We start from the raw sequence: 13,602 nt of genomic DNA, 5'->3' as shown, positions 1-13,602 counted from the left end.
GGCAGCACAGTGGTTAGCACTGTGGCTTCACAGCATCAGGGTCCCAGGTTCGATTCCTGGCTTGGGTCACTGTCTGTGCGGAGTCTGCACGTTCTCCCTGTGTGTGCGTGGGTTTCCTCCGGGTGCTCCGGTTTCCTCCCACAGTCCAAAGACGTACAGGTTAGGTGGATTGGCCATGCTAAATTGCCCTTAGTGGCCAAAAAGGTTAGGAGGGGTTATTGGATTGGGGGATAGGGTGGAAGTGAGGGCTTAAGTGGGTCGGTGCAGACTCAATGGGCCGAATGGCCTCCTTCTGCACTGTATGTTTTATGTTGGGTAGAACCGACAATTTCCTAGATTTATAGAATTTACAGTGCAGGAGGCCGTTTAGCTCATCGAGCCTGCCCCAGCTCTTGGAAAGAACATCCTACATCAGCCCACACCTCCACCCTATCCCAGTAACCCCACCTAACCTTTTTTGGACACTAAGGGGCAATTTGGCATGGCCAATCCACCTAACCTGCACGTCTTTGGACTGTGGGAGGAAACCGGAGCGCCCGGAGGAAACCCACGCAGACACGGGGAGAACGTGCAGACTCCGCACAGACAGTGACCCAAGCCGGGAATCGAACCTTGGACCCTGGAGCTGTGAAGCAACAGCGGTAACCACTGTGCTACTGAGCCATGAGGGGTGAATAATAGGTGTGTGAAGGCTGAGTTTTAGCGCCGTGGGTGTATCTACAACACACGGACTGCAGCGGTTCAAGAACGTGACTCAACAGCGCCTTCTCAGGCGCAATTAGGGATGGGCAATAAACAGTGGCCTAGCGAAGGACGCCACATCCCATAAATGGATAACAAGAGTAGACCACCATTCAGCACCACTGGGACCGTCGCTGGTGTCTTTCAGTTTCGCTCTGATTTGCCGCAACCCTTTTAAATTTCTTTCTTGGTGAAAAGAGCAACTTATATGAAAAAAATATTGTTTCATGAGATGTGGACTTCGCATTTACTGCCCATCTCTAATTTCCCTCGAGAAGGTGGTGGTGAGCTGTCTCCTTGAACCGCTGTAGTCCAGGAGGTGTAGGTACACCCACTTGTGCTGTTGGGGAGGGCGTACCTAGATGTTGCCCCAGTGACAGTGAAGGAACGGTGATATATTTCCAAGTCAGGATGGTGTGTGGCTTGGAGGGGAACTTCCAGGTAGTGGGGTTTCCATGCGTCTGCTACTCTTGTTCTTCCAGGGCGGATTTAATGTAATAAAACATCTCAAGGCACCTCACAAGAGCATCAGAAAGCAGTATTAGGTACCAAGTCACATCGCGTGCTATTAGGCCAGATGGCCAAAAGCTTGGCTAAATTGGTCTTAAGGGATGAAAGAGAGAGGTTTAGGGAGAAAAGAGGTTTTGGGAGGGAATTCGAGAGCTTAGGGCCCAGGCAGTTGAAAGCACAGTCCCCAGCGGTGGGGTACGCAGGGAGCGAGAATTACAGGAATGTAGGGATGACAGAGGATAAAGGGGGCTGGAGGAGGTTACGGAGATGGGGCCCAGGATTCCCTGCTGCGAGTCCGCCCCACTGTTGCTGCCAGTAAAGACGGGTAATTTGGGATTCAGCCAAATCTCCCATTCTCTGCAGTGGGAACGGGAGAATCCCGCTGTTTTGAACGGACGGAGAATCCTGCACGGTGAGTGGGATGAGGCCAGGAAGGGATTTCGAAACAAGGACGAGAATTTTAAAATTGAGGTATCGCTTGACTGGGAGCAACTGCAGGTCAGCGAGCACAGGGGCGACGGGGGGATGAGCCAAGACTGGTCCCCAAGGAGGGGAGAAAAGCCCATAAATCTTGGTCAGCACCAGTTCTGGGAGGGACAGTTGACATTTTCACCATGAATCACTGTGGTTCAAAGGGTGACACTTAAATCTGTGCATCAAAGATCCTGATCCCTAATCCCTCACCAGGGACTTGAACCACGCAATCGAGGTCAATGCGCCCATTGCAATATTAAGGGAGTGCCGCACGGTTGGAAGTGCCGGCTCTTGAATGAGATGTTAAATTGGGGCCCTGTCGGCTCTCTCAGGAAAATGTTACCACAAAGAAACTATGATGTGGAGATGCCGGAGTTGGACTGGGGTGGGCACAGTACGAAGTCTTACAACACCAGGTTAAAGTCCAACAGGTTTGTTTCAAACACGAGCTTTCGGAGCGCTGCTCCTTCCTCAGGTGAATGAGGAAGGAGCAGCGCTCCGAAAGCTAGTGTTTGAAACAAACCTGTTGGACTTTAACCTGGTGTTGTAAGACTTCTTACCATGAAGAAAATCAGGGGAGCCAATATTTATTCCTCAGCTACATCATTCAACTAGTTTATCTGCTCATTAGCACAGTGCTACCAGTTGGATTTTCCTGCATACAAATTGGCTGCCCAGTTTGCTACATTGAAACGGTGACTGCACTTCAAGCATATGTCATTGGCTGTAAAAACAGCTCTGGGTCATGGACAGTGGGCGTGGAGGGTGCTATAGAAATGCATCAGGTGCCTGTCTGTGGTGATTGTCCCGTTGGGATTGGGTCTTGGGGTGAGGAATCACCCCAGGGGGTGGAGTCCTCTTAGGCAAGAGACACGGAAGGAGGCAGCTGCACCCATGTGGCTGCTGAACCGTTCTTACCAAGAAATCCATTTTTGTGTTCGCTAATGAAGTCCGTGAAGACACACCTGCCCCAACTGCAGAGACAAACTTTGCTACTTTTCCAGAAAGATCTCCTCATTGCTCCAACAAAAATTGAACAAGTAATTTTGAGGGTTGGTCCAAACGTTCTCAATCAATCTATTTTATGCAGCAACCATTTTAAGGGGTTACGGTGGGGGCCTGACCCTAGGTAGGGTGCTCTCTCAGAGGGTGGGTGCAGACTCGATGGGCCAAATGGCCTCTTTCTGTAGGGATTCTATTCTATGATAAGCCTCATTCGGGTTAGCCAATTCCTTTCATGTCTTATGCCCATCATGGCAATTTTAACCTACCTAGCCAGGCGGGTGGAATATGGATTGTACACCCTGCCCAGTTTTGCTGTCCTGTGAACTCTGTGTCCCCAATCTTGCCCACTTCCTGACTTGTGGCATGGTGGCAGAACGGTTAGCACTGCTGCTTCACAGCGCCAGGGTCCCAGGTTCGATCCCGGCTCTGGGCCACTGTCCGTGTGGAGTTTGCACGTTCTCCCCGTGTCTGCGTGGGTTTCGCCCCCACAACCCAAAGATGTGCAGGCTAGGTGGATTGGCCACGCTAAAATTGCCCCTTAATTGGAAAAGAAAATGAATTGGGTACTCTAAATTTATTGAAAAAAATAAATAAATAAATTCCGGCCTCGGGTGACTGACTGTGCGGAGTCTGCACGTTCTCCCCATGTCTGTGTGGGTTTCCTCCCACAGTACAAAGATGCGCAGGTTAGGTGGGATTACAGGAATAAGGCTGGGGAATGGGCCTGGGTAGGGCGCTCTTCCAGAGGTGCAGACTTGATGGGCCGAATGGCCTCCTTCTGCACTGCAGGGATTCTATGGGATTGTGGGTTAGGTTAACGTTGCCAACTTCGGTTTGTTGTAATTGAAGCCTCTGCATGTTCTTTGCCGAAGCAAGCACAATGGTTTTTATTGATGTCGCATTGTTAACATATATTTTTAAAAATCACGAGGTGAAGGATGTGAGGAGAAATGTTTTTATAAAACACCTTTTTAACTTCTTTGACCAGGTTTTTAGTCACCTCGCCGAATATCTCCCTTTCTGGCTCACTGTCGGGTCTTGATAACATTCCTGTGAGGCACCGTGGGGTGTTTTATTATGTCGAAGGCAAGTTGTTGTTGTTCATAACCTCAGCACATTCCAAAGTGTTTCACAGCCAATAAAACTACCGGAGCAGCACGGTAGCACAGTGGTTAGCAATGTTGCTTCACAGCTCCAGGGTCCCAGGTTCGATTCCCTGCTGGGTCACTGTCTGTGCGGAGTCTGCACCTTCTCCCCGTGTCTCCGTGGGTTTCCTCCGGGTGCTCCGGTTTCCTCCCATAGTCCAAAGATGTGCAGGTTAGGTGGATTTTCCCCGCTAAAATTGCCCTTAGTGTCCAAAAGGGTTAGTGGGTAATGGGGTGGAGGTGTGGGCTTAAGTAGGGTGCTTTTTCCAAGAGCCGGTGCAGACTCGATGGGCTGAATGGCCTCCTTCTGCACTGTAAATTCTGTGATTCTAAAATATTTTTCTGACGTGTCGGCACCGTTGTAATACAGGCCTTTCACTTGTAAGGGGATTAAAAGAACGACTTGAGCACAGAATCTGGCTGACGCTTCAGTGTGCGACAGAGGGGGTGCCGCACTGTTGGAGGTCCCAACACTCTGGATGAGGTGTTAAACCGAGGCCCCACCTGCCCTCTCAGGTGAACGTCAATGTGGCTGTTAAAATAGTTATGGGGAATCGGGGGGGGGGGGGAATATGTACACCAATATCACATTCTGTAACCTCCAAACCTTTACTCAGCTGACTCAAAGAACAAAGAACAATACAGCACAGGAACAGGCCCTTCGGCCCTCCAAGCCTGTGCTGGTCATGATACCACCCTTGGTCAAAACCCTCAGCACTTCCTTGTGCTGGAGAAGTCCATTTTTCCTTCTTAACTCAGTAACGTCGCCTAATCCAACCTCTAACCTTTTTGGACACGAAGGGGCAATTTAGCGTGGCCAATCCACCTAACCTGCATATCTTTGGACCGTGGGAGGAAACCGGAGCACCCGGAGGAAACCCACGCACACACGGGGAGAACGTGCAGACTTCACACAGGCGGTCACCTGAGGCCGGAATTTAATCCGGGTCCCAGGAGCTGTCAGGCAGCAGTGCCGTCCATTTATCATGTCAGGTTAAGACAGGTATCGCAGGAAGATGTGCCAGGGCTATTGAGGTGGAATTGTAACTGAGATGCAATGGGGGGGGGGGGATTATTCGCAAGAGTGCAGCTAGACGACACAACAACAACATCTTTGCATTTATGTACTGCCTTTAATGTAGCAAAAATGTCCCAAACAGCTTCGCAATTTGACACACAATTCACACAAAGCAATTTCAGGGCAGGTACCCAAAATCCCGATCGAAAGAATAGTTTATGAAAGCAGGTAGAGGGGACAGAGGGGGCCAGGGAGGAAATCGCAGAGCTTAGGACCATGTCAACTGGAGACGTGGCTGGATTCTCCGATTTTCAGGCTATGTCCCGGGAAGTGCCTGGTTTTACGACAAAAAATTTGGCGCCGCCCCCGCACCGATGCTCTGACCGGTGAGGGGCTAGCAGCCGCGTCACGTAAAACGCATGACCTTCCCGATATAAAGGACTGAAGAATTGCCGGGTCCGTGGCCGCGTATGGGCACGGTGACGATCTGCAGCGGTCGCGCCGTACAACATGGCGCCTGCCGCACGTGGACCCGACCTGCTAGATAGTGCCCCCCTCGCCACCCCCCGGGCCATCTTCCACCAGTCCCCCTAGCCCACGCTGTAGACCCCCACCCCCCCCCCCCCGGCCAGCGGCACGGCTCCCCCCGGACAGTGGCGGCGCCGGACGCAGTCTGCAGCCGCCACGCTGGGTCCACGAAGGGGCAATTTACCATGGCCAATCCACCTAACCTGCACATCGCTGGACTGTGGGAGGAAACCGGAGCGCCCGGAGGAAATCCTCGCAGACGCGGGGAGAACGTGCAGACTCCACACAGTCACCCAAGGACGGAATTGAATCCAGGTCCTTGGTGCTGTGAGGCAGCAGTACTAACCACTGTGTCACCGTGCCGCCCGTCATGGAAGGTAGCTCATGGAGCTACATTGCAGGCTCACCTGGCAACTCGAAGAATGCAGTATAACTGCAGTCAAAGGTATAAAGACAGAGAACTGTTCCTCATGAGTTTCATCCTTGTAAATTACGAGAATTCAACTGAAATCACTTGAGGGTTGGTGGCGCCCTCTGGTGAGTATTTAGGAATAACAGGCACAAATCTGCCAGTGTGTTCCTAATACCACCGCACACATGGAGCTTTCTGCTTCTGAGAAACCTTGAAATGATTTTTTCAGGTTTTAATGATCAACCTCACCTCTCGCTAAGGCAGAAAGCAAAGTTAAATCTCGGGGAGAAACAAAATCACTCCTAATTTAGTAATTCCGGGTAATTATTAAAACTTCTTCTCGTACAACAACTTGCATTTACAGAACACCCTCGTCGCGTAAACTATTCCCAACGTGCTCCGCAGGAGAGTTATCATAGATAATTTGACAAGTAAAAAGGTATTGGGACAGATGACCAAAGGGTTGGTCATTGAAGTAGGCTGAATTCAAGGAGCGTCTTAAAAGGGGGAGAGAGAGGTAGAGAGAGACGGAGAGATTTTGGGAGAGGAATCAAGAGCTGACTGCCAAATGTCTCTGAAAACACAGCCACCAATGGTGGAGAAATTCATCTCGGAGATGCCCAAGAGGCCAGGGTTGGAGACGAGCGAAGATCTGGAAGGGTTAGGGACAGTGATAGAAAGGGGATTTATTTGAATACAAGGGTGAGAAACTTCAATCGGAGCCATTGCTAGCCATTGTGGATCGGTGAGCACGGGGATGATGGGTGAACGAGATTTGCTGCAAATCGATTACAACGATCAGGATTTTGGGTGAGCGCAAATTGAGGAAGGATGGAAAATGGGAGGTAGGCTCGGTGAGCACTCAAACAGGTCGGCCTGGAGGTAACAGAAGCACGGTTAAGGGTTTCGGAAGCAGTCGGCCTCGGCATGTGAACTATATAAACCGTTTATTCTACAACCCTCGAAATGGCACTTCCACTTTGATGAATTAGACACACAATCGTAACACACATGTGCAGATGTGCCCGAGACTAATTGGACGTCAGACATGCAAGCGGACCTTTATGACCGTTAATAATCTGAATTTTAATGCCACTGCGTCGGCATGTTCAGGACTCTTTGTTGAAATAAAACATTTGGCGCTCCAGTTAGTCAAAAAGCTCCTTTTGTGGCAACCTTTTTGTTCATTGACGTTTTGTGAACGTATACATTCTGTCGTCTTGCCAACGGATGTGAATCCTGCTCAGATTTCGAGTTGCCAGATGTACACGGGGATTTGTAGAGAGCTCCCTTCACATTCCAATTTGTGACTATAACCATCAAAAGCATTTTTTGCAAATTATGAGGCTTGTAGATAAATGGTAAACAACATCTTTGCCTTTCCTGGCGCGACTTTAACAGGGTGAAATATTCCAGTGCATCACAGAAATATTATCAATCAAAATTTTACACTGGGTTACGTTAGGAGATGTTGCTCAGTTTTCCGTTCCAGCAGGGCCACTCGACCCCTGACCTCACTGCAGCCCAGAGGCGTGAATGTTAGTCGCCAATATCAGCCCAAGCACGAATGTTTCCAGGTCTCGCTGCAGGTGGACATGGGCCGCTTCATAATCTGAGGAGTCACAGATTCTGCTGAACATTATGCAGTAATCAGCAAACATCCCCACTTCTGACCTTATCGTGGAGGAAAGGCCATTGGTGAAGCAGCTGAAGGTGGTTGGGCCCAGGACACTACCCTGAGGAACTCACTGCCTTGGCCCAAACACAGCCAAAAGAGCTGAACTCCAGAGGTGAGGTGAGAGTGACTGCCCTTGACATCAAGGCAGCATTTGACCGACTATGGCATCAAGGAGCCCTAGCAAAACTGGAGTCGATGGGAATCAGGGGGAAAGCTCTCCGCTGGTTGGAGTCATACCCGGCACAAAGGAAGATGGCTGTGGTTGTTGGAGGTCAGTCATCTCAGTCCCAGGACATCACTGTAGGAGTTCCTCAGGGGGACTTCCGGCAGCGGCCATGATCTGATCGGTCGCACACAAGGTGGTACCTACCTGGCGGTGTCGGTTTTGGTCCTTTTAAATGGGGGATTTTGTTGGATAAGGTGTGAGGAGAGTGGAGTGTGATTGGTTCTCCCCTGGACTGAAATGTCTATGGGGTATTAAACCCAATTAAAGCTGAGCCCTGGCCCAGCAGTTGGAGGAGATTGGTGGCGCAGCACAAGTTGGGAAGATGGTGGAGGGGGAAAGGTCGTTGTCAACGGTTAAACTGCCGATGGTACAATGGATGAGCTTTATTAAGGAGGAATTTCAGCAGCAATGAAAGGGGATGCAAGGAGACTGGTCCAGCGCGATTGAGGGGGCGGTAACACCTCTTTGCGGGACCCTGGATTGGGTGGAGAAGCATGTGGAGGCGCAAGGAGCAACGATTCAGGAGGTGGAAAAGATGGTGTCGGACCAGAGTGACCGGATTGTGTCGCTGGAGGCAGGGATGGTGATGCTGGGTGATGTCTGTAAGGTGCTGGGTGTCAGGGTGAATTGGTCTAGGTGGCAGAATCTGCGCATCGTGTGCCTGTCGAAGGGAGCGGAGGGAATGGGTGCCACGGGCTACGTCGCGAAGCTGTTTGCAAAGTTGGTGGAGAGGGTCTCCGACAAGATCCCGGAGGTGGACCGTACCCACAGGTCCTTGAGACAGAAGCCGAGGAAGTGGGAGGCACCGCGGGCGATGATTGTGCATCTGCACAAATTCCAGGACAAAGAAAAGATCATGAGGTGGGCCAAGGCGGGTCGGGACTGCAACTGGGAGGGGAATCGGATTGAGATCGACCATGACATCAGTGCCGGCCTGGCCAAGAGACGGACAGGCTTTAATACGGCTAAGACAGTGCTTTCTTGGCGCAAGGTTCAGTTTGGGGCGCTGTACCCGGCCACGCTTTGGGTAACTTATGAGGGCCGTGAATATTATTTCTTGACTCCGAAGGAGGTGAATGACTTTGTTAAGGGGCACAGGTTGGGGAAGGGCTGAGTATACCATCTGTGTACCTTTGAGAAATTTGTCCTTTGCGTGCCTTTTGTACCATTTTGCATCTTGTGTACATTGCGCCGTTTTTGTACCTGGTGTGCCCTTTGTACATTTAATGATTGGTTGTGATGCGCGTACGTGAGTCCTTGGGGATACTTGATCATTTTGCAACAAAAACAGAAAATATTGGACAATCTCAGCTGGAGACAGAAGGGAGCTAACTTTTCGAGTCTGGATGACTCTTTGTCCAAAGCTGAAAGTTTTGTGTAGGGGGATTGCATGGGGAATTATTTTTTACTTCTCTGGGTACGGGACATTGAGAGGGAGGATACGGAGCTGCGTTGAGGAGGGGACATGGCGGGGCAAGCTGAACTGAGGGGATGGGTAGGTTGGAAGGCGTGGATGGGGTACTTTGGGCCTCCAGGTGGGAGTCACCATGCTAACAGGAGATGCTAGTGAGGGGTGGGGGCTGCAGTTGTTAGCCTGAGCGGTGGGAAGGAGGGGAGGGGGGGCAGGGAAGGTGTCAGGGGAGGGGTGAGGGGTAAGAAGTGGTTGGGGGAGGGGCTGGGCTGGCGACGTAGTTGGTATGTTGTTTGATTTGGGCCTGGTTTACTGAGGAGATGGAGGTTTGTGCGGATTCCGAGAAGGTCTATGATGGCGGGTCTTAGTAGAGTGGGGGAAGGCGGGGGCAGAAACCCCCGGTGAGGATCGTAACCTGGGATGGGCGTGGGCTAAATGGTCCAATTAAACGGTCTCCGGTGTTCGTCCACCAAGAGGTGATTTTCCTGCTGGTTACACATTTATGGGTGAAGGATCAGGTGTGGCTGTGAAGGGTTGGGTGGGCAAATGTTCCACCCGGGGTTTGATTCGAAGTCAAGGGGGCCGGATTCTGTTTAGCAAGAAGACCGTGTTTGCGGTGGCCAGGGAGCTGTGGGACCTGGGGGTACGTTTGTGATTGTGAGCAGGGAATTAGCAGGGGTACCAGGGGGCGCTGATGAATGTGTCTGCGCCCAGCTGGGGTGACGTGGACTTGATGCAGAAGTTGCAAGGCTCTATCCCGGATTTGGATTCTCTTTTTTTTTAAAATAATATTTTATTGAAAATTTTTGGTCAACCAACACAGTACATTGTGCATCCTTTACACAACATTGTAATAATACAGATAATAATGACCATCGGATTTGGATTCTCATCAATTGATCATGGGCGGGGACTTAAATTGTGTGCTGGAACCTAGGCTGGATAGATCGATCCTAAATCAATGCCAGATTGGAGATGGTGAGGGAGTTGGGGACATTTATGGATCGCAAGAGGGGGGTGGACCTGTGGAGGTTTATGCACCCGGGGGACAGGGAATATTCCTTCTTCTCCCATATACATCGGGTACACTCGCGTATCGATTTTCTTGCTGATTTTCCGGTGTTGTGGGGGCGGAATTTGTGGGAATAATGGTCTCAGACTATGCGCCACCCTATTTGGATGTTAGGTTTAGGTCAGGGAGGGTGCAGAGGCCGGGGTGAAGACTGGATTCAGTGCTTTTGGCAGATGAGTAATTCTGTGATAAGGTGGCACTGGCGATTAAGAATTACGTGGAGCTCAATCAAAACGGGGGGGGGGGGGGGTCTCTGCAACCAGGTTCTGGGAGGCATTGAAGGCGGTGGTTTGGGGGGAAATTAATTTGTTTAAGGACCACAGAGATAGAGCTGAGAGAGAGGAGAGGCAGAGGTTGTTGGAAGGGATTGTAGATGTGGATCGGAGGTACTAGGTGACCCTGACTAGGCTGGCGGAAGGGAAGAAGCTGCAGGGGCAGTTTGATCTTTTGACAATGGGGAAGGGGTGGCTCAGTTACGCTGGCTAAGTGGGGGTACAGTAAGAGTATGGGGGGGAAGGCCAGCCACCTGCTAGATCATCAGTTGCGACGACGGGCAGCGGCAAGAGAAATAGTGCCGATCAGGGTGGCAGGCAGGGGGAGGTGGTGACGGAGCTGGAATAAAATAAATTGTGTTTGAGGCCTTTTATTGAGGGTTGTAAGACCGAACCTAAGGGCGGGAGGGGGGAGATATGGGTTGGCTTTTGGATGGATTGGTGTTCCCGGAGGTGGCGGAGCAGAAGCGTCAGGCACTGGAGGAGCCATTGGGGTTGCAGGAGGTAATGCAGTGTGTTGGTATGATGCAGTCGGGAAGGCGATGGGGCCGGGCGGTTTTCCGGTACAATTCTATAAGCAGTCCTCGGCAGAGTTGGCCCCCCACCTTTTGAGTACATTTAATGAGACAGTGGCGAGTGGGGGTGGGGAGGGGGGGGGGGGGGGGGGGTGGGGGGGGGGGGGGGGTGGGGGGGGGGGGGGCGCTGCTGAACACAGACGTGAAAGGATTGGTTCAGTTGTTGGTGAGGCGGTTGGAGGGATGTGTGCTGGATGTGCTCTCGGAGGATCAGACGGGGCTCATGAAGGGACAGCAGCTTTTGAGTAATAGGAGGCTATTGAATGTGGTTATGACCCCTTCGAGGAGGCGGGTGCCTCAGGGGATTGTAACTATGGACGTGGAGAAGGCCTTTGACTGAGTGGAGACACGGGGAGAAAGTGCAAACTCCTCACAGTCACCCGAGGCCGAAATTGAATTGGGTCCCTGGAGCTGTGAGGCAGCAGTGCTAACCACTGTGCCACCGTGCCACCCACTGTGTCACACAAGTGACAGGCAATGGCCATCTCCAACAAGAAAGAATCTAACTCTCACCCCATGACATTCAATGGCATTACCATTGCTGAATCCCCCACTATCAACATCCTGGGGATTGTCCAAGAACTGAACTGGACCAGCCATCTAAATACTGTGGCTACAAGAACAGGTCAGAGGTTAGAAATCCTGTGATGAGTAACGAACCTCCTGACTCCCGCAGCCTGCCCACCATTCACATGGCACAAGTCAGGAGTGTGATGGAATACTCTCCACTTGCCTGGATGAGAGCAGCTCCAACAACACTCAAGAAGCTCAACACCATCCAGGACAAAGGAGCCCGCTTGATCAACACTCCTTCCGCAAACATTCACCCCCTCCACCACCAACACCCAGTGGCAGCCGTGTGTACCATGCGCCTGAAAAATAAGCCGATGCGCCCATACCTTTATTCATAACAAAGTTTCACAGTGAGTTTAAAATAGAAACTCATCTCAATCTACCCAATAAAGATCTTTTCAAAATCCATTCTCGAGACTTGGCATCCCTGGCAAAAGCGGCCATTAGTTGTGCATTTTTAGTTGCCGTTTGGAAGGCGATGTTGAATTGTTGAAGTCCACGTGAAGGTCCTCTCATGGAGCTGTTAGGATAGGACCTTCGTCGGAACAAAAGGAGGCTCTACCTGAACAACTCCAGTTTCACACCTTTGTTTTGCAACCCTGAATACCCTTGTCTTAGAAAAAAATGAACAATCTCATGCTTGAAATTTTTAGTTGACCCCTAACCTCAACACCATTCTGGGGGCGGGGGTTCCAAATTTCCATTGTCCTTCGTGTATGAAGTGCCTCCTGACATCACTCCTGAATGTCGTTGTTCTAATTTGAAGGTTATACCTCCTTGTTCTCCAAGAGAGAAAATGATTTTTTATCTCTCTACCCTATCAAATCCTTTAATCACCTTCAACACCTGAATTAGATCCCCTCTCAATCTTCTACACTCAAGCCTGGACCATGCAGCCTACTGACCCAGCGATAATGCAGGAAAGCTGCTACCAATGCAGAAGAGGAGAGATTGGAAGGGGTGTCAGAGTTTACTCACAAAGGGTGGCCTTAAAGAAGGGGTGGGTGTCAAAGAGCCGAAAGCACACAGTTGCAGAGCATGAGGCACCCCCCCCCCCCCCACCCCCACCCCCACCCCCCCCCCTGTTGAAACGATGCTGGAGTCCTTCATTCCCTATTCCAAAACTAAAACATACATCATTTGTTTTAGTTGGTGCCTGAAATGTCTGTGCGATCCTGCCCATGTTACACAGGGTGTTCGTTTCTCAGTCGACAAAGGGGAAACGCGCGTGATGCAATCGAGCCTTTCCATCAGAATTATCAATTTCCGTTGGAATTTCCACTGACCCTTGTAACTAAATAGTATTGCCATGGTGATGGTGTCTGGTTCCAAAGCGTCGTTAAAAATTCAGCAGCTTGCCTGGCGATGGCCGTGGTCTCAGATTCTCTCTGGAGACAGCTCGCTGAGTTCTGCGAGTGGAAAACTAGAGGGTGTAGCTTTTAAAGTCCACCGCCTCACCTGAGATTAGACATTGGAGCTGCTTTTTCCACCACAGGAGTTGCGGATCTGGAGGACAGGCTTATTATTGTCGAGAACACTTGACCCTGTGTCCGTCAGTCAGCACTTAATGAAAGTTGCACAAATATCCTAAGTTGGATCATTTTCACATGGCTAAATTTTCACGAGGTGATTTCAGTGACAACACAAAGCTTTCATCATACCCTCCAGGCAACTATCAAGCAGATTTATAGATTGTGTGATGGATATAAGAAATTGTCATATTTTATAGTTTGTATTTTTGCAGTAATAGTATTAAAAACCTGGGTTAATTTGAATGCAGACAGTATGACTGCTAGAAGTGTGATTGAAAGTGAGGCATTGTGTTTGGTCCTGGTTGAACCAGTCAAGGCAACAGGATGCAAAAGAGTGCTGTGTGCTTTGAGTGTAACAAAATAGCTAATGGGAGGGCCAGGCCTGTCTGAAAAGTCAGTTGCCAACAGAACTCGACGCTGGGCAGAAGTG

Source organism: Scyliorhinus torazame, chromosome 8 (assembly GCF_047496885.1).
Source record: "Scyliorhinus torazame isolate Kashiwa2021f chromosome 8, sScyTor2.1, whole genome shotgun sequence".
NCBI classification, from domain to species: domain Eukaryota; kingdom Metazoa; phylum Chordata; class Chondrichthyes; order Carcharhiniformes; family Scyliorhinidae; genus Scyliorhinus; species Scyliorhinus torazame.
This window is presented reverse-complemented; position numbering follows the sequence as displayed.